We start from the raw sequence: 20963 nt of genomic DNA on the forward strand, positions 1-20963 counted from the left end.
TTCTTTGCACTTTCTCGATGTCATCCGTTAGTCCCATCTGATGCGGATTCCACACCGCACAGCAATACTCCAGAATAGGGCGGACAAGCGTGGTGTAAGCAGTCTCTTTAGTAGACCTGTTGCACCTTCTAAGTGTTCTGCCAATGAAACGCAGTCCTTGGTTTGCTCTACCCACAACATTATCTATGCGATCGTTCCAATTCGGGGTATTCATTCAAACAACCAATTTTAAGCCCCTCACCCTCCCCAGAACGGTGTGTTTAATTTCCAAAATTGGCTAACAACAGAAGCGAAGTAGTAAGAAAAATCGCACTGAGAACAGATTTTCAACTTTGGCATGTTATTTCTCGTTGATCAAAGGCGTTTGAAATCTGTTACGGAAACAGGTTTTGTACAAGTAGACCGATTGTGATCTATATTTGTACTACTAAGGATAAAAGAAGGAATATAACTGTCCATGTTACGTGTTAATAACCTAAGTGTATCGTATGGAGATTAATATCTGGGTTTTGTTATACTGGCGCAATGTACTCGGTGTAATTAGATTTGCCGCAGTACAGATACTGCACCATCTCGATCACCAAGTCCGTTCATTAGCCAGCAAACTGATACATATGAAGAAGTCAGGACTGTCTGAATAATTTTACACCTGTTGAATCTATTTCCCATCTTTCGTTTCGATCCGGGCGAAGTTAAATATAGATTTATATATTTTTTTTACTTTTTTGCTTTTTTTTATCAGTAATTCATTCAGAAGTGTCAATAGATTTTCTCAGATTTAGTTCCCAGTGATTAGTAATGCTTCTTTGTATGAGAAATCTCAAAGCAGGGTACAACACATAATGAAAAGTTGCAAGTCTTGTATTAGTATCTAGTTTCCCTGCGCACTTTCTGTTTCGTGCAAACCACGCATCTGCGCATCATCATACTTTTCTGCGAATGTTCACTCACAATAACAGCCGGAAAATGTCTCCGCGTGAATCGCAGTGGATTCTCGTGATCGTAGCGCCTCACCCTCCCAGTTTTTTCCCGTTCTGTAGTATATTTTTCTACAGTCTCCCTTACGAGAGAACGGCGACACTCGGCGAGTGCCATTTTTTGCTCTGTTACCGACCGATTGAGAGCATGAGCACTTAGAATGCACAAATCCAGAGTGTGAATAAAATATTTCTTGTACTATTTCACAGTCTTACGCACTAATCCCACAGAGCTCAGTAACATGTCACAACGGTCAACTGCACCCATACTCGAATTGTAAGCCGGCCGCGGTGGCCGTGCGGTTCTGGCGCTGCAGTCCGGAACCACGGGACTGCTACGGTCGCAGGTTCGAATCCTGCCTCGGGCGTGGGTGTGTGTGATGTCCTTAGGTTAGTTATGTTTAAGTAGTTCTAAGTTCTAGGGGACTTATGACCTAAGATGTTGAGACCCATAGTGCTCAGAGCCATTTGAACCATTTCGAATTGTAATCTACAATACATTGCGGTTTCTTTATTTTTTCGCCAGTATTTCTGTCTGTCTTCCCCGTTTCAACCATTTGTGTTGTGTGACTTCTTGTCAACTTGCACATCTCTGTCTCATCGCACCACTTGATAGCAAGGACCTTGTCAGTGGATTTAAACTCAGTTTCTCCTCTTTTTAATTTCTTCTGTAGTTTTGGCATGTTGCGCCTATTCTTACGAGCAGTGCCACATATGGCTCTTTCATGGTTCTGATATATATATTTTCACATCTGAGGTCATCAGTCCACTAGACTTAGAACTACTTAAACCTAACTAACGTAAGGACATCGCCGGCCGCGGTGGTCTAGCGGTTCAGGCGCTCAGTCCGGAACCGCGCGACTACTACGGTCGCAGGTTCGAATCCTGCCTCGGACGTGGATGTGTGTGATGTCCTTAGGTTAGTTAGGTTTAAGTAGTTCTAAGTTGTAGGGGATTAATGACCACAGATGTTAAGTCCCATAGTGCTCAGAGCCATTTGAACCATTTGAACCTAAGGACGTCACACACATCCATGCCCGAGGCAGGATTCGAACCTGCGTCCGTAGCAGTCACGCGGTTCCGGACTGAAGCGCCTAGAACCGCTCGACCACCGTGGCCGGCGCAGGATTCGAACCTGCGACCGTAGCAGCAGTGCGGTTCCGGACTGAAACGCCTAGAACCGCTCGGCCACAGTGGCCGGCCCCATGGTTGTGAAGCCAGAGGAACCAGTCCTGGCTGTAGTACCAACTATCGACATATAGAATATGACCCTGTTCCAAATACGGTCCCATAAGAGTTGCGACTACGTCGCCACTTTTTGCCAAATTGTGGAACACAATTTCTGTTGTTGCGCCTGTATATACAATAAAATCCAAAATATACCCACTCTGACAGTCACACAGTACAAATGCCTTTATTTTGAAACTACTTCGCTTGGTTGGAATAAATTACTTAAAAAAATAATCGTCCTTTGAACAGCAAAAGACTTTCACCTATGCAAAGCTTGTGATGTGGGCGAAGTGAATTACGAAACGTCTTACAAACTTTGTCTACAATCGTCCTAATCTTAAATAGACTTTCGCCTCCAGTACTCGCAGAGTTACCACTGAAGTGTAACATTCTCAGAAGTAGACAAAAACGGACTCGTGACATAATTTCGCTAAAAACTGGCGTGTTTAAAAGTGTATCTCTGGACCAATAATCACTTAATTTTAACTTCTTAACTTGCGCCATTAGAAGACAAACAGCAACAAAACAGTACATCTCCTCAAATCCAGTATTTTTCCTCTCTGACAGTCGAGAATTCACAGATTCTGTAGTATTTTCTCTGGTGTAAACGTAAAAACGATTTGTTTCGTCTACAATAAATTGCAACAGTTCTTCAGACATAAATATCACAAAAAATGCTGGGGTCAGTATCTAGTTGACATTTGTGTGCTGAACTCGTGTCATCAAAGTAATGGATTAAGGGTTGGAAATCGGTTTCTTTTCAGTCAAACTTGTCACTTAAGCGCGCTCTTTTCCGAACAGTGTCACTGTCACTTTCTGATTCCTGGGATTCAGAGGAACTGCTGACTGTAATTCTTGATCTCTCCTCTGAGGTAAAGGGCTGAGGACTACAGCTTCGAGTGGCCGAGCGGTTCTAGGCGCTTCAGTCTGGAACCGCGCGACCGCAACGGTCGCAGGTTCGAATCCTGCCTCGGGCATGGGTGTGTGTGATGTACTTAGGTTAGTTAGGTTTAAGTAGTTCTAAGTTCTAGGGGACTGATGACCTCAGAAGTTAAATCCCATAGTACTCAGAATCATTTGAACTACAGCTTCGAGATTCTGTTGAAGACTCATCACTGCTAACAACATCAGATAATTCACCCTCACTGTCGCTCCTAGTGAGCATATCCAGGATCTCTTTATCTGTGCAACCACGGCGACGCGACAATTCTCCCGTAGAAAACAATAAACCTGATGAAAACCTGGGAATTCTGCAAAGAAGGGAACACAACAACAAACAACTCATAGAGTCAGAATGAACAGCTACTGGAAGAACAGGGCGGAAAGACGGCTGTGCGTGGTTACGTCTGTCGCGCTCAACTAGCTGTGCTTCAGCGCGCCTGAACTCGTCCCTAGCGGTACGCAACAACACATCCTTAGCGCTGTAGGGAAAAGCCAAGGGCCGCGTTTGAACACGTCGGGCGCGCCAGGGGAACGGCGAGACATGGACACTTAACACGTCCCCGGCAGTGAAAGGGGCGGGCCCAGCGGATAGACCGGCTCACGCCTACCCCTCTTTTGCTGTACCACCGTGCACCCTGCTGTCTCTGTCACGTTACTACTCTCGCACCCGTTCGCATCTGTATACGGTGTATGGGGCCCGCTTGCGTGGGCCCGTAATCCGAATTTTCACCTACTGTCACTTGACGCACCTTCCTCTAGATCTACATCTACATGGATACTCTGCAAATCACATTCAAGTGCCTGGCAGAGGATTCATCGAACCACCTTCACATTTCTCTATTATTCCAATCTCGTATAGCGCGCTGAAAGAAGGAACACTTATGTCTTTTCGTACGAGCTCTGATTACCCTTACTTCATTGTGGTCATCGTTCCTCCCTATGTAGGTCGGTGCCAACAAAATATTTTCGCATTCGGAGGAGAAAGTTGGTGATAGGAATTTCGTGAGAAGATTCCGTTGCAAAGAAAAACGCCTTTCTTTTAATGATTTCCAGCCCAAATCCTGTATCATTTCTGTGACACTGTCTTCCATATTTCGCGATAATAGAAAACGTGCTGCCGTGCCTTGAACTTTTTCCATGTATTCCGTAAGGATCCCACACCGCGCAGCAGTATTCTAAAAGAGGACGGACAACCCGAGCTTGCGCTCCGTCTATAATGACCTCGTTGTCGACGGGACGTTAAACACTAACCACCACCACCACAAACGCAGTGTAGGTAGTCTCCTTAGTAGGTCTGTTACATTTTCTAACTGACCTTCCAATAAAACGCAGTCTTTGCTTAGCCTTCCCCACAACATTTTCTATGTGTTCCTACCAATTTAAGTTGTTCGTAATTGTAATGCCTAGCTACTTAGTTGAACTTACTGCTTTTAGTTTAGACTGATTTATCCTGTAACCGAAGTTTAACGAGTTCTTTTTAGCACTCATATGGATGACCTCACACTTTTCGTTATTTAGGGTCAACTGCCACTTTTCGCACCATTCAGATATCTTTTATAAATCGTTTTGCGATTTGTTTTGATCTTCTGATGACTTTATTAGTAGATAAACTACAACGTCATTTGCAAACAACCGAAGACGGCTGCTCAGATTGTCTCCAAAATCGTTATATAGATGAGGAACAGCAAAGGGCATATAACACTAACTTGGGGAACGCCAGAAATCACTTCTGTTTTACTCGATGACTTTCCGTCAATTACTACGAACTGTGACCTCTCTGACAGAAAATCACGAATCCAATCACATAGCTGAGACGATCAACGGGAGTGTCGCAAGCAGCAAAAGTAGCCGTCTCTTAGGAGCTTTCCGTATCCTGGAGTTTTATGGCTGAAACTCAAGTACTCTTACAGTGATTTTAAAATTAGTTAAGCAGAATGTTTGCTAAGAAAACCTTTGATTTTTTTTAGAGAGAGAAGCAAGAAAACAGGCTATCATGTGCACATCAACCAAAAGGTTTCTTAATGTCTCTACCCTACGCAAGGAAGAACACAACTTTCTGTAACACATTTAGCGGTTAACGTGAGTGAAGCGAAACAGAAGTTCTTTTGGTGGCCAAGGATTGTGGAAAACATTTGCCTGTAAGGATCTAAAGCATTTAAGTGAACGATTAAGATACATGACGAAAGCGGAATGCCTATTGAAAATGCTCGTAAATACAAAATGTTTGGCACCGTTAACATTGCTGCTCAGATTAACTTACCGTACAAAATGTCAGTTCAGAAACATGCAATTATAAAGAATACTCGAATTCTTACGGGAGGCCCCTCCCCTCCCCCTAGCGGGGTCACCCGCATTGCCGCCCCCGCCAGTCAGCCCGCACGCTATTCGTCCGTTTCTTTCGTCAGCCGACTGAATCGAGTTATCGAGTAGTCGTACTTTCCTATGTAGCACGCCCGTCCTCGTCATCGTATTTTATACGTTTCTGTCTGGCACATAGACAGCTAACACATACATACGAGAAGAGTCGCGGCCATTCTAGTGATTTCGATACGTTATTCTCTCTGGCATTTGTCCGTGAAAAGTCGCGAATGTTCGACTGTTTTCTTGTACAAAGAACCTTCGATACGTAGCGTTATCAATACGGACTATTCGCCGAATAGAAAGCTAGTTTACATTCAGAAGCAGAAATATTAAGACTGAAGAATGAATACGTAAAAAGTCCTACGAGAGCAAGTGCAAGTGTGAAGATTAGTCAAGAGTGAGAGTGATCAGTTGATTGTGAAGTATTAATAATAGCAATTCATAGTAATTTCTCAGTATAAATATTTTTACGAGACTCGTAACAATATTTTTACTAATAACGTAACAATAGTTTCCCATACCTAACTCGTAATACGAGTTAGGTATGGGAAACTATTGGTTCAAATGGCTCTGAGCACTATGGGACTCAACTTCTGAGGTCATCAGTCCCCTAGAACTTAGAACTACTTAAACCTAACTAACCTAAGGACATCACACACCCATGCCCGAGGCAGGATTCGAACCTGCGACCATAGCGGTCGCGCGGTTCCAGACTGTAGCGCCGAGAACCGCACGGCCACTCCGGCCGGCTGGTAAACTATTGATGCGTCTCTCCGGTAATAGTGACTTTCGAGAAGATTCCTAAAAATGCATTGTCATTAGTTAGGCCCTCTATCGAATGCACTAGAAACGAACGGAATCGACAATAAAAGATTAGCTCTGTTGAACACTCACCCTGACATTGATTGTTTTGTTTTCGATGTAATAAACCAATTTGCGAAGAAGAATAGGTGTATAGAATACATCATTTATGGAAGAGAACCACAACTGTAACTTTTTTATATCATAAGATTGCATTTTCTTGTATATGTGTATAATAAGTTTAAATAAATCTGGCTTGATTATTTTTTTATTACGGTAAAAGTAAAGGTAGCTCAAGATACCTTTAGCGCCCCCCCCCCCCCTCTCCTCCGTTTGAGGTTTTTCTGTATCCGCCACTGGAATACACACATATTAAACGGAGTAGTAGAGTGCTTAACTTTCTCTGGAACTCATGAGTTCGAACTAAGTGTTTAACTAACTGTGACAATTTGTTAGATTTATCGTCTCGTCAAGGGAATTTTGAGAATGTGTTAAAGAGCACTTAGACAGCTCTAGTACTTCCATCTGCAAATATATGTCACGCATTTTACAAAATCAAGTTTTAGACTGTACGTATCAAGTTTTCACGGAAAAACTGAGTAAAGGCCATAATGCTGTCACTTTTGTTTCTATGCAGACAGATGAAACAATACATATTACGTACAAAGGTCAGTTGGTTATTACACAGCCGTACATTAAGGGGAAGAAAGCTGTTCAAAAATTCCTTTCCTGTGACGTTAATAGCAGACATGAAGGTTATATAACAGCATTTTGGAACAATTCAGTTATAAAGTTTATGCCGCACCAACGAAAATGACCAAGTGTTGCCACTGCACTCCATTTTTCTGAAATGTGAAAGACAACATTGATCTTCTTCCTTTTCCTGGCTTTATCCCATATCTGCTAGGGTCGGCACGGTAGTGATGTAGAGTAGGCGGTTGGCCTTCACATCGCTGCCCCTATCCCCCTTGGGACGCAATTCGTGTACCACATCTGTCTGCGTCAATTATTTGCCCTCGATAACTTGACGATTGCACAAGCAGAGATAATTAATTCAAAGATATTCACTGTCTACGAGTGCTGCCAACGTTAAGCTGCCCTTAGACGGGAAGTGGTACGGTACACATTGTTAAGGGTAGTGGTGCAAGTGGCAGACGCTGCCTTCCCCTTAACATTCCTCCCCCCTACACAGCTTTAATGCGGGGCCAACGCCGTTCCTAGCAGCCACCGCGCGAAACGTCAAGTTATCGTGCCCAGATAAAACCACATCCAGGCTGGCCGACACACCGGCTCTCATGCTTAATCCACCGGCCGAATTCGATCCGGGGCCGGCGCACCTCTCCGAATCCCGGAAGCGGCGTGCAAAAGGTCTAAATCAAAACTTTGATCCTATACGTAACTACACTGAAGCGCCAAAGAGACCGGTATAGGCATGCGTGTTCAAATACTGAGGTATGTAAACGGGCCGAATATGGCGCTGAGGTCGGCAACGCCTATATAAGACAAGAGTCTAGCGCAGTTGTTACGTCGGTTATTCTTGCTACAATGACAGGTTATCAAGATTTAAGTGAGTTTGAACGTGGTGTTATAGTCGGCGCTGAACGATGGGACACAGCATCTCCGAGGTAGCGATGAAGTGGAAAGTTTGCGTACGACCATTTCACGAGTGTACTGTGAATATCAGGAATCCGGTAAAATATCAGATCTATCTGACAGGTTTCAGATAGATTATATAATGGTAAGACAGAGATTTAGGAACCAGGTTTTAAATTGTAAGACATTTCCTGGGGCAGATGTGAACTCTGACCACAATCTATTGGTTATGACCTGTAGATAAAAACTGAAGAAACTGCAAAAAGGTGGGAATTTAAGGAGATGGGACCTAGGTAAACTGAAAGGACCAGAGGTTGTACAGAGTTTCAGGGAGAGCATAAGGGAACAATTGACAGGAATTGGGGAAAGAAATACAGTAGAAGAAGAATGGGTAGCTTTGAGGGATGAAGTAGTGAAGGCAGCAGTGGATCAAGTAGGTAAAAAGACGAGGGCTAGTAGAAATCCTTGGGTAACAGAAGAAATATTGAATTTAATTGATGAAAGGAGAAAATATAAAAATGCAGTAAATGAAGCAGGCAAAAAGGAATACAAACGTCTCAAAAATGAGATCGACAGGAAGTGCAAAATGGCTAAGCAGGGATGGCTAGAGGACAAATGTAAGGATGTAGAGGCTTATCTCACTAGGGGTAAGATAGATACTGCCTACAGGAAAATTAAAGAGACCTTTGGAGAGAAGAGAACGACTTGTATGAACATCAAGAGCTCAGATGGAAACCCAGTTCTAGGCAAAGAAGGGAAAGCAGAAAGGTGGAAGGAGTATATAGAGGGTCTATACAAGGGCGATGTACTTGAGGACAATATTATGGAAATGGAAGAGGATGTAGATGAAGATGAAATGGGAGACATGATACTGCGTGAAGAGTTCGACAGAGCACTGAAAGACCTGAGTCGAAACAAGGCTCCCGGAGTAGACAGCATTCCATTGGAACTACTGACGGCCTTGGGAGAGCCAGTCCTGACAAAACTCTACCATCTGGTGAGCAAGATGTATGAAACAGGCGAAATACCCACAGACTTCAAGAAGAATATAATAATTCCAATCCCAAAGAAAGCGGGTGTTGACAGATGTGAAAATTACCGAACTATCAGTTTAATAAGTCACAGCTGCAAAATACTAACGCCAATTCTTTACAGACGAATGGAAAACCTAGTAGAAGCCGACCTCGGGGAAGATGAGTTTGGATTCCGTAGAAATGTTGGAACACGTGAGGCAATACTGACCCTACGACTTATCTTAGAAGAAAGATTAAGGAAAGGCAAACCTACGTTTCTAGCATTTGTAGACTTAGAGAAAGCTTTTGACAATGTTGACTGGAATACTCTCTTTCAAATTCTGAAGGTGGCAGGGGTAAAATACAGGGAGCGAAAGGCTATTTACAATTTGTACAGAAAGCAGATGGCAGTTATAAGAGTCGAAGGGCATGAAAGGGAAGCAGTGGTTGGGAAGGGAGTGAGACAGGGTTGTAGCCTCTCCACGATGTTATTCAATCTGTATATTGAGCAAGCAGTAAAGGAAACAAAAGAAAAATTCGGAGTAGGTGTTAAAATCCATGGAGAAGAAATAAAAAGCTTGAGGTTTGCCGATGACATTGTAATTCTGTCAGAGACAGCAAAGGACTTGGAAGAGCAGTTGAACGGAATGGATAGGGTCTTGAAAGGAGGATATAAGATGAACATCAACAAAAGCAAAACGAGGATAATGGAATGTAGTCGAATTAAGTCGGGTGATGCTGAGGGAATTAGATTAGGAAATGAGACACTTAAAGTAGTAAAGGAGTTTTGCTATTTGGGGAGCAAAATAACTGATGATGGTCGAAGTAGAGAAGATATAAAATGCAGACTGGCAATGGCAAGGAAAGCGTTTCTGAAGAAGCGAAATTTGCTAACATCGAGTATAGATTTAAGTGTCAGGAAGTCATTTCTGAAAGTATACGTATGGAGTGTAGCCATGTATGGAAGTGAAACATGGACGATAAATAGTTTGGACAAGAAGAGAATAGAAGCTTTCGAAATGTGGTGCTACAGAAGAATGCTGAAGATTAGATGGGTAGATCACATAACTAATGAGGAAGTATTGAATAGGATTGGGGAGAAGAGAAGTTTGTGGCACAACTTGACCAGAAGAAGGGATCGGTTGGTAGGACATGTTCTGAGGCATCAAGGGATCACCAATTTAGTATTGGAGGGCAGCGTGGAGGGTAAAAATCGTAGAGGGAGACCAAGAGATGAATACACTAAACAGATTCAGAAGGATGTAGGTTGCAGTAGGTACTGGGAGATGAAGAAGCTTGCACAGGATAGAGTAGCATGGAGAGCTGCATCAAACCAGTCTCAGGACTGAAGACCACAACAACAACATCTTATCTCCGACATCGCTGCGGCCGGGAAAAGTTCCTGCAAGAACATGATCAACGACGACTGGAGAGAATTGTTGAACGTGACAGAATTGTAACCGTTCCACAAATTGCTGCAGATTTCAGTACTGGTCCATCAGCAAGTATCAGTGTGTGAACCATTCAAGAAAACATGATCGATATGGGCTTTCGGAACCGAAGGCCCATTGGTATACCCTTGATGAGTGCACGACATAAGGCTTTACGTCTCGCCTGGGCCCATCAACACTGACATGGGACTGTTGATAACTGGAAACATGTTCCATGGCTGGACGAGTCTAGTTTCAAATTGTATCGAGCGGATGGCCGCGTATGGGTATGGAGACAACCTCACGAATCCATGGACCCTGCCTGTTAGCAGGGGACTGTTCAAGCTACTGGAGGCTCTGTAATGGTGTGGGGTGTGTGCAGTTGGAGTGATCTGGGACCTCTGATATACAGCTAGATACTACTGTGACGGGTGACATGTACGTGGGCATCCTGGCTGATCACCTGCATCCATTCGAGTCCATTGTGCATTAGAACGGACTTGTGAAATTCCAGCAGGACAATGTGACACCCCACGCATCCAGAGTTGCTACAGAGTGGCTCCAGGACTACGCTTCTGAGTTTAAACACTTCCGCTGGCCACCAAACTCTCCAGACACAAACATTATTGGGCATATCTGGGATGCTTTGCGACGTGCTGTTCAGAACTGATCTCCACCCCCTCGTACTCTTACGTATTTGTGGACAACTCTGCAGGATTCATGGTGCCAATTCCTTCCAGAACCACTTCAGACATTAGTCGAGTCCATGCCACGTCGTGTTGCGGCACTTCTACGTGCTCGCGGAGGTCCTACACGATAGTAGGCAGGTGTACCAGTTTCTTTGGCTCTTCAGTGTATAAAAAGAGCACACATGTAAAATTAATATTGTAAGAAGAGATGGTTCTCTTTAAAATAAAAACTATGTCCAAATTAAAATTCATCCCGTTTTTTATCTCCATTCGTGTAGAAATATAGTCTATTGAAATCGGGTGAATGTTTTTCAGACTGCCTGTATTATCAACATAACGTATGGCGGCGGTTCGTTGGCATCAAAAGTACAGGGCGGACACAGGAGTCCACTGTATTAAGCATCATGCTTTTACAGTGTAGTTCAGTTTGTTGCCATCAGATGGACGAGGTATGATTGTCCGTTGTATAGGGGAAAAGTGCCTCGGGATAAATGTCGACAAAACCACAAAACCTGTAAACACCGTCAACAAGTTCGTATAGCTTAGTAGAGGTCTGTGTTGGGCACGTCTGGCTGTTTGGTTGATTTGGGGAGGGGTCCAAACAGCGAGGTTATCGGTCCCATCGGATTAGAAGGATGGGGAAGGAAGTCGGCCGTGCCCTGTCAAAGTAACCATTGTGGCATTTGCCTCAAGCGATTTAGGAAGATCACAGGCTTGGACTGCAGTTAGCTATGCAAACTTGTTTGCGGTGTTTAACTGTCTGAAGGTTTTCCTTACATTTACCCAGAGTCACATTTGCGGCATAAAATGGGCATCATCTTGCTCATCTGATTTCAACATATATGAGTACACGGTGTCTATCCTTTCCGACATATCCGAAAGAGTAGGCACCACAGTTCATGTAACTGATTTGCCTCGATGGACAATGAATCCACCACACTGAGTGCGGATGCCGTCCGATCTCCTGCGGGAATTTCACAGTAGCGAGCACGGAGGAATGGACGAGGACTGCGCGTAGGTGGGGATGTTGATCGACCGAGAGGCGTGCCGACATAGTCCGAGAAGTTACGATGAACACTGTGTCTGGATGGCGCAGTGATTAGTTCAAATCTCTGGTATGCGGAAGGTACCGGGTTCGACTCCTGCTCCGGCACACATTTGCACTCGTCGCCGCTGACTCCATATTAACTTCCGATGCAGCTGACATCAGTACTCCCTTTCTTTTCCTTTCCCTCCCCTCCCCTCCACCTTCAATTTTCGTAAAGCTTCATTATGCCGTAAAAACTATAGTGCTTGATGCAGCGGACTCCCATGTTCCACCTGAAATTTTAACGTCAGTTAAGCCTCGTCCAGTGTCACATTACTAATATTTGTCGTCTTGATACTGCTTATTTAAGACCAAAAGTAGTCGAAAATAATAAACGTTACTAATGTAACAGCTTTTGCTAGCGTCTTTTGGCAGATGTTTTCCCTGAATCATTTAGCATCTGTTTCGCACTGCTTACAGAAAGTGGTTCGGGCGCAAGGACTTTTTTGTGTAACGACTTTTTTGTGTAACGCTGCCCATCTGGTATCGAATTTTGCAAAATGGCTCTGAGCACTATGGAACTTAACATCTATGGTCATCAGTCCCCTAGAACTCAGAACTACTTAAACCTAACTAACCTAAGGACATCACACAACACCCAGTCATCACGAGGCAGAGAAAATCCCTGACCCCGCCGGGAATCGAACCCGGGAACCCGGGCGTGGGACGCGAGAACGGTACCGCACGACCACGAGCTGCGGACTCGAATTTTGCACAATAAATGGAAAAGCAACGCTAAGACAAAGACTTCAGAAATTATGCGACTTTAAATGTTAGTCAGCTGCTATCGTGATTATTGTTTCTTGACTCTCTGAAAGCATTAGATACAACTCTCTGCCGTCGCATGCGTGCGTACGGGTTGCCTCAAACTACTCAAGAACATAACAAACGAATCAGAAGTAGCTCTAATCATCTGAATTATATACCCCTCATTGACATCCAGTTTCAGTAGGATTCTGCAATACATACTGTACTCGAACATTATAAATTACCTCGGATACAACGATCTTTTGACTCACAACCCGCGCGGATCAGAAAATATTTTTGTGAAGCGCAACTGGCTCTTTCCTCACACAAAGTAATTAGTTCTGTCAACTGGTGATCTCAAGTTTATTCGTTATTTCAAAATTCCCAGAAGGCATTTTACACTGTTCATGGCCATATACTAGCAGTTTATACACCATTCCTCACAAGCGACTTCTAATCAGATTGCGTGACTATGGACTATCATCAGAATCGTGTGACTAGATTCACGATTCCTGTCAGGAAGTTCACAGTTCTTAATAATTGACGGAATGTTTGTGAACGAAGCGACATCTGAGTTTCCCCAAGGAAGTGTTATAAGTCCTGTTAGACTGTTTGCAGGTGATGCTGTCGTTCAGCGTCTATTCAAGTCATTGGAAGAGCAAAGCGAATTGCAAAATGATTTAGAGAAGATATCGGGTGTAAAAAGCGGCAATTTGACCCTAAGTAATAAAAAGTAAGGCCCTCCACATGTTATAAAAAATCCGTTGACTTTTCGTTAAAAGATAAATCACAGAAATTTAAAGGTTGTTCATTCAAACTAATTCCAAGGAATTACAACAAGGAACAACTTAAATTGGAAACATGACATAAAATGAAACTTCCTGGCAGATTAAAACTGTGTGCCCGACCGAGACTCGAACTCGGGACCTTTGCATTTCGCGGGCAAGCGCTCTACCATCTGAGCCACCGAAGCACGACTCACGCCCGGTCTCACAGCTTCACTTCTGCCAGTATCTCGTCTCCTACCTTCCAAACTCTCCTGCAAGGTTCGCAGGAGAGCTTCTGTAAAGTTTGGAAGGTAGGAGACGAGATACTGGCAGAAGTGAAGCTGTGAGACCGGGCGTGAGTCGTGTTTCGGTGGCTCAGATGGTAGAGCGCTTGCCCGCGAAAGGCAAAGGTCCCGAGTTCGAGTCTCGGTCGGGCACACAGTTTTAATCTGCCAGGAAGTTTCATATCAGCGCACACTCCGCTGCAGAGTGAAAATCTCATTCTGGATGACATAAAATGTTGTGCCAACGCGAACCAAAGACCGATTTATTGGCACGACAGTTAGAATATGTTATAAATCTACTGAAGAGGATTGTCCGTCCTCTTCTGCGCTATTGTTGCGCAGTGTGGGATCCTCACCTTTTAGGATTCACGGGAGACATCGAAAAAGTTCAGAGAAGGGCAGATCGTTTTGTATTATCGGGAAATAGAGGAGAGGGTATCACAGATATGATAATCGAGTTGTGGTGGCAATAATTAAAACGATTACGGTTTTCGTTGCGTCGAGATCTGTTCACGCAATTTAGATCGCCAACTATTTCCCCCGAATGCGAAAATGTACTATAAGAAAAAGAAAAAAAAAAACGAGGCACCACTAACGAATTATCGGAATGGGGCGGAAATCGGTAGCTGTGACGTACATACACAAAATAATAATTACAATTTCAGAAAAAAATTGGATGATTTATTCAACAGAAAAAAAACTTAACTCCTCCCGAACAGACCATGAAGGCTCAACGGTACTGACCGGCCGCCGTGTCATCCTCAGCTCACAGACGTCACTGGATGCGGATATGGAGGGGCATGTGGTCAGCACACCGCTCTCCCGGCCGTATGTCAGTTTACGAGACCGGAGCCGCTACTTCTCAGTCAAGTAGCTCCTCAGTCCGCCTCACAAGGGCTGAGTGCACCCCGCCGGCCAACAGTGCTCGGCAGACCGCGTGGTCAGCCATCCAAGTGCTAGCCCAGCCCGACAGCGCTTAACTTCGGTGATCTGACGGGAACCGGTGTTACCACAGCGGCAAGTCCGTTGCCATTCAAGAGAAAGAGCTTCGCAAATTGAGCAAGTCAGTAACGGGTTGGTCAACCTCTAGTCCTTATGCAGTCCTTCGGCTTGGCAATAATAAATGGTGTTGTTGGTTCAAATGGTTCAAATGGTTCAAATGGCTCTGAGCACTATGGGACTTAACATCTGTGGTCATCAGTCCCCTAGAACTTAGAACTACTTAAACCTAACTAACCTAAGGACAACACACACACATCCATGCCCGAGGCAGGATTCGAACCTGCGACCGTAGCGGTCACGCGGTTCCAGACTGAAGCGCCGGGCGGCAAATGGAGTTGTTAGATGTCCTCGTGAGGGACATCGTGCCGGTTGGAGGGGCCTCCCCATAAGAGTCCAAACGGGAACAAATCAAGCGATGATTTGGCATGCATGAAGACAAGTACACTACTGGCCATTAAAATTGCTACACCACGAAGATGGCGTGCTACAGACGCGAAATTTAACCGACAGGAAGAGGATGCTGTGATATGCAAATGATAAACTTTTCAGAGCATTCACACAAGGTTGGCGGCGGTGCCGACACCTAAAACGTGCTGACCGATTTCTCATACACAAACAGCAGCTGACCGGCGTTGCCTGGTGAAACGTTGTTGTGATGCCTCGTGTATGGAGGAGAAATGCGTACCATCACGTTTCCGACTTTGGTAAAGGTCGGATTGTAGCCTATCGCGATTGCGGTTTATCGTATCGCGACATTGCTGCTCGCGTTGATCGAGATCCAATGACTGTTAGCAGAATATGGAATCGGCGGGTTCAGGAGGGTAATACGGAACGCCGTGCTGGAACCCAACGGCCTCGTACCACTAGCAGTCGAGATGACAGGCATCTTATCCGCATGGCTGTAAGGAGCGTGCAGCCACGTCTCGATCCCTGAGTCAACAGATGGGGACATTTGCAAGACAACAACCATCTTCACGAACAGTTCGACGACGTTTGCAGCAGCATGGACTATCAGCTCGGAGACCATGGCTGCGGTTACCCTTGACGCTGCATCACAGACAGGAGCGCCTGCGATGGTGTACTCAACGACGAACCTGGGTGCAGGAATGGCAAAACGTCATTTTTTCGGATGAATCCAGGTTCTGTTAACAGCATAATGATGGTCGCATCCGTGTTTGGCGACATCGCGGTGAACGCACTTTGGAAGCGTGTATTCGTCATCGCTACACTGGCGTATCACCCAGCGTGATGGTATGGGGTGCCATTGGTTACACGTCTCTGTCACCTCTTGTTCGCATTGACGGCACTTTGAACAGTGTGTTACGACCCTTGGCTCTATCCTTCATTCGATCCCTGCGAAACCCTACATTTCAGCAGGATAATGCACGACCGCATGTTGCAGGTCCTGTACGGGCGATTCCGGATACAGAAAATGTTCGACTGCTGCCGTGGCCAGCTCATTTTCCAGATCTTTCGCCAACTGAACACGCCTCGTCAATGGTGGCCGAGGATATGTGCACCCAAATTGCGTGAAAATGTAATCACATGTCAGTTCTAGTATAATATATTTGTCCAATGAATACCCGTTTCTCATCTGCATTTCTTCTTGGTTTAATGACCAGTAGTGTAGTAGAAACTCTGGCCATTTGTGGGCGGGCATTATCTGGCTGAAATATTAGCCCACGATGGATTGCCATGAAGGACAACACAACTGGGAGTGGAATATCGTCGACGTACCCCTGTGCTGTAAGAGTGCCGCGGATGACAACCAAAGGGGTCCTGCAACGAAACAAAATGGCACGCCAGACCGTCACTCCAGGTTGTCGAGCCGTAAGGCGGGCGGCAGTCAGCCAGGCATCCAACCACTGCCCTGGGCGTCCCCAGACACGTCCATCACTGAAGACAATTCTACTCCAGTCGATGAGCTTCGAGGCTGAAGGCGTGTCTGGAGACGCCCTGAACATTGGTGGGACACCACTCACTGTCGCGTGCCAACCAGGGTTAATGTTCGGGATGCCGTTTCTTTTCATAGCAGAGCCCCTTTCGTTGTCATGCACGGCATACGTACAGCATAGAAGGACCTCGACTATACTCTACTCTCCGTTGTCCTCTATCGCAAGTCAATCTGGGCTTACATTTCAGCAAATAATGCCCGCCGGCACACGGCAAGAGGTTCTACCGCTTGTCTTAGAACTTGCCAAACCCTACCGTGGCCAGGACGTGTCATGTCTCCTGGCAAGACATTTGCAAAATCGGTGTAATATATTTATGTATCTATATTTTTCAAATAATGTCTGTGCTCGGCGAGTGTGGAAATCGTAGCAGACAGTGATAATTGAAAAAATTAACAAGGATATTTATTAGCGTACTGAATTGATTATAAATAATGGAGGCTGAAATGTTACTCTCTCTGTTTTCTTGTAGCCGTTAAATTTGTAAGATCCTGTGATGCTCGTTTGAATGCTTGGTTAGCTTTCTTTTGTTTTTGTTCGAGAAAGATGCCATTGGAGGTTGATGTATAAAAAAGGTGTGCACTTTGAATTTATGTTGATTTTTGAATACTTGTAATAATTTATTGCTAGCTTGCCCAGTATTTAATTCCACCTTTTTAGCCGTTTTCAGCATATTTAGAATTTTTCGTCGAGCAGAGCTGCGTCGCGATCGCGGGAGCCGCGCCGGCCGCTGTGGCCGAGCGGTTCTAGGTGCTTCAGTCCGGAACCGTGCGACCGCTATGGTCGCAGGTTCGATTCCTGCCTCGGACATGGATGTGTATGATGTCCTAGTTCTAGGGGACTGATGGGCTCAGACGTTAAGTCCCATAGTGCTCAGAGCCATTTTAGAGCGGGAGCCACTGCCGCGGCAAATTCAAATTATAATTGAATGAAAGCAGTTTTCCCGCAATTAAGCGGGTAGGTAATGCTACATTAAAATTATATCTTTCAGTTTCCCGGAGACCTCAGTGGAGAATTGTGGATTTTATCATGCTATTTTCAGGTGGAAATGGGCAACTGCTATTACCATCTCACTGACGTAAATAATTTACGTAAGCCAGAGTGGTAAAACTTTACTTGTGTTATATCAAAGACTGCTTTGCTGAAACTTGTTCTGGCTAATATTAATATTAAAACCAAATTTCATTTTTTGTTTCATGCTGTCGTGTTAGTCGTGGCAATCAATAGTGTTCATATGTTAAAAAAATCCACCGCAGCTTTATGTTTAGCCAACATAGCATACTGTAACTTCTGTACGTGTAATAAGAGTAATTTTCAGTCCATTTCAGAGATGAAAGGAGAGAAGGACATGTTTAATTTCATAATTAGTTACAGTAATGACACCGTGTTCCATTTCTAACAGGCCAGATCAAGGTCATGTGAAAATAGTTTGTAAATTAAAAATCACACGTTCACAGCGGGAGATCTTTTAGTGTTGTGCTTATCCCCACATAATAGGCTGAGGTGCACAAAGTTAAAAAAAGTTTTTCAACTACAGAAACTAATAGTGAGAATCGCATGTTATCTTTTGTGCTCGCAACCATAAGCAATATACAGTTAATTAAAATTTTATGCAACATAACCTGCATACAAAATCAAAAAGTGCGCGATGTGGAGACGCGACAGACAGTAGCCGGATCTCTTCCATTTGAGAAGGTTGGAACATTATGCGCTGTTCTCTTCAAGTTCAAGTGGCTCTAGAACTTAGAACTATTTAAACCTAACTAACCTAAGGACATCACACACATCCATGCCCGAGTCAGGATTCGAACCTGCGACCGTAGCGGTCGCGCGGTTCCAGACTGTAGCGCCTAGAACCGCTCGGCCACCCCGGCCGGCACTCTTCAGGTATCTCGGGTTTTTGACCATCTAACGCGCCTGCTGTACAGAATTTGGCACGATATGGAGGATATCCAACAACTCTTAACAATCTACGAGGGTCATTCAATAATTAAAGAAACAAACTGGTCTGGAGAAAAAAGGGTTTATTTTTACAAAACAATACTTTTCCTACTTTTCAGCATTATCCCCTTGAACATCTATGCACTTCTACCAACGGACTATAAGCTTTTTTATTCCGGCTGCAAAGAACTCTTTATCTTGATGTTTGAACCAATTTCCCACAAACATTTTCACGTCCTCATTGTAGTGGAACCTGTTCCCTCGTAATGCCTCCTTCAGTGCACCAAACAAATGGAAATCACTAGTTGCTAAATCAGGACTGTAATGGGGAATGAGGCAGTACTTCCCAGCCCATTTAGTCGATGGTTTCATGGGTTAGTTGAGCAGTATGAGGACATGCGTTGTCTTGCTGGAGAATCACACCTCTCCTCTGAGACCCACGACGCCTCTCTCTCATGGCTGGCTTCGCCTTGTTTAAAAGCAAATCCGAGTAGTATTGGCTGTTTATTGTACGCTGCTCTACGAGATAATCACAAAAAACTGGACCTTCAGAATCCCGAAACACCGTCAACATGACTTTTCCAGCTGGTGCTTGAGTTCTGGGTGAGTTGGTGTGCTTCCACTCCATGCTTTGTATTTTTTATTCCGGCTCATAATAGTGAACCCAAGTTTCATGACAAGCAAAAATTTTGTTGAGGAAGTGCTCACGTTCTCTTTCGTAACGATCCTTTAGCTCTGTGCACACTCTCAACCTTGTTTCATTGCGTAGCCACCTCAACTCCTTTGAGACCCATCTTGCAGATGTTTTGTCGTACTTCATCTTGTTACAGATAATGTTATGAACTGAACCAGTACTAACTCGAACTTTATCAACCATCATTTCCACAGTCACGCGGCCGTGGGCACCAATAATGTCATCAATTCGACTTTCAAGTGAGGGCTTTGAAACTGCAACTGGTCGGCCAGGACGGTGTTCGTCAGTCACTGAGTCTCAACCAGTTTTGAACTGATCTGCTCATTTGTAAAAATTTGCATGATTCATACAACCTTCACCATAAACTTCAGACATTCTACAGTATACATATTCACTGAGCCGGCCGAAGTGGCCGTGCGGTTAAAGGCGCTGCAGTCTGGAACCGCAAGACCGCTACGGTCGCAGGTTCGAATCCTGCCTCGGGCATGGATGTTTGTGATGTCCTTAGGTTAGTTAGGTTCAACTAGTTCTAAGTTCTAGGGGACTAATGACCTCAGCAGTTGAGTCCCATAGTGCTCAGAGCCATTTTTGAGCCATATTCACTGGCTTCTCGCCTTCAGAAAGTAAAAAAACGAATAACAGAACATTGTTCAACTGATGTGGACGTTTCAAGCGGACTCGCCGTCTTGAAATGTATTTTGAGGCTATAAACAAAACAATGTTGATACATCAGGTAATCAGAGCTCATCCCAGTGATGCCAACTGAAAGCCATAAAAGTACCAAACTTGACGTACTAACAGTTTTTCCCCAGGCCAGTGTGTCTCTTTAATTATTGAATTACCCTCGTAACACGCAATGCTAAGCGAAAAACTGTTTACATGAGGACCAGAGAAGGACCAACGCGTTATTGATTTGCTCAATTTGTAAAGCTCGTTCTCTTGAATAAACTGTCCATTTTTTTAAAAATTGTTATCATTTGTTAGTTTGTACATGGAAATCATATCCACCGATTTCTGTCCCATTCGAATAATTGCTTCGTAGTGGGTCGTTTTTTTATTTATTTTTTGGTTAGGCTATATGATATCATTTCTTCACATTGAATCACATTCCTTTTGAGAGATATTGTGCTGGTGAAGTTTATGAATGAGAAATTGGGGGCAGGAGAGAAGGTTTTTCTACCTTACATGCTAGCTAGGTATTGAAAATAGTTATATTAGCCTGTGTAAGCTTACAGGGACACTCTGTACTTACAGAGCCTCACTGCACTCTGAACCATTAGAACTACCGTTACACTTTTATGTCACCCCTTTTCACACATACCCGCTTGCGGATGGGGAGTGATACGTGTGAGAAGTAGGGTACAAATTGTTTCTTGCGTTACACAGATTTGAACATTTCCTCCCCATAGTAGCGAAATGTCATTGCGACCGTCACCAACAAGTGTAGTGGCCG

At 44.3% G+C, this 20963-nt stretch overlaps 1 protein-coding gene and 1 pseudogene across 1 annotated transcript in view; one reads left to right on the plus strand and one right to left on the minus strand.

Annotated features, from left to right (window-relative positions):
* Positions 1–20963, plus strand: part of LOC126106653 (centrosomal protein of 164 kDa) — a 675221-nt gene that overhangs the window by 248674 nt on the left and 405584 nt on the right. The gene's annotated exons all lie outside the window — the stretch shown is intronic.
* Positions 14835–14952, minus strand: LOC126107150 (5S ribosomal RNA; annotated as a pseudogene).

The sequence above is a fragment of the Schistocerca cancellata genome, chromosome 10 (genome assembly GCF_023864275.1).
Source record: "Schistocerca cancellata isolate TAMUIC-IGC-003103 chromosome 10, iqSchCanc2.1, whole genome shotgun sequence".
Lineage (NCBI taxonomy): Eukaryota > Metazoa > Arthropoda > Insecta > Orthoptera > Acrididae > Schistocerca > Schistocerca cancellata.